The following is a 1430-nucleotide window of genomic DNA, read 5'->3' as shown; positions in this document are numbered from 1 at the left end:
GGAAAAGGGAAAGGAAAAGGGAAGGGAAAAGGGAAAGGAAAAGGGAAGGGAAGGGAAAAGGGAAAGGAAAAGGGGGAAGAGGAAGGAGAAGAGAACAGGGAAGGGAAAGGGAAGGGGAAGGGGGAAAGAAAGGGATAGGGAAGGGAAAGGAAGGCAAAGGAAATAAGGAAATTCCAGGAAAGGAAAGGAGGAAATTTCAGGAAAGCAACCTTAAAAATCATCCTTCAGGGATCCCTTGACAGTCCCTGGAAGGTCAGAGGGGGATCGCTAATTCCAAGGAAACAGCTGAGGGGGAGCTGCTGCCGCTCCCTCTTTTTGCCCCTCTATCCCTGAAGATATTCCAAGGATCTTTGCCCTGACCCTCCCTCATGGCCCTGTCCCCTCTCTTCCTGTGTCCCGAAGCTCCCGTTCCCCCCGTCACCAACTTCCGGGTGGTGGAAGAAGGACCTTTCAGCCTGAAGGTGGCCTGGACCCCTCCCCCTGGAAAACTGGAGGGCTACAAGATCTACATCCCCAGAGGTGAGTCCTTTGGTGACATTCCATGACCTTCCCTTTGGAAAGAACGGCGAGCCAAGGGCGGGAAAGGTGCTGTTGGCTCCTGGCACGACTCTGGAAGGAGTCCAGGTTGTCCAGACAATGTGGTTCCTCCAGGAGAGAGGAGAAAAGTCCTTGGAAGGATTTTCTTTTGGAGATATTTCCTTTGGAGGAGGTGGGGGTGATGCTGTGGCTGCCTGGTCACATCCAGGTGGTTTTCCTGCTTCATCCCGGCTTTGGTGGGGATGTGGGGTGAGTCCAAGCCTTTGGGATGCCCCACACTCACCTCTGGGATGTGTGGATGTTTCTGTGGGACCTGAAGGACTGGGACACCATGGATTTGTCAAGTTTGAGCCACGGACACAATCAGTGGGTTGGGGGGACTCCAACCATCTCCATGTCATGGAGTCATCACCATGGGATTCGAGAAGGCTCCACCATCCCCCTTCTCCTCGATCCTGGAGCAGTGAACCAAGGGCAGGAAAGGTGCTGTTGGCTCCTGGCACGACTCTGGAAGGAGTCCAGGTTGTCCAGACAATGAGGTTCCTCCAGGAGAGAGGAGAAAAGTCCTTTGAAGGACTTTGTTTGGAAGAACAAGGAGATGTTTCCTTTGGAGTTTGGAGCAGGTGGGGGTGATGCTGTGGCTTTTTCCCACTTTTTTTCTTTTTTTTTTTCTTTCGTTTTTCCCTGTTTATTTTCTTTTTTTACTTTTCCTGTTTTTTCTTTTTTTTCCCTACTATTTTCTTTTTCTTCCTTTTTATTTTTCCTGTTTTGATTTTTTTATCCTTTTCTTTTTTCTCTTTTTCTCATCCCTGTTTTTTCCTTTTCTTTTTTCCCTTTCCTTTTTCTTTTTTCTTTTTTCTTTTTTCTTTTTTCTTTTTTCTTTTTTCTTTTTT

Source organism: Corapipo altera, unplaced genomic scaffold, assembly GCF_003945725.1.
Source record: "Corapipo altera isolate COAL_440 unplaced genomic scaffold, ASM394572v1 228, whole genome shotgun sequence".
Classification (NCBI taxonomy): domain Eukaryota; kingdom Metazoa; phylum Chordata; class Aves; order Passeriformes; family Pipridae; genus Corapipo; species Corapipo altera.
The sequence above is the reverse complement of the archived record's forward strand: the minus strand, read 5'-3'. Positions refer to the sequence as shown.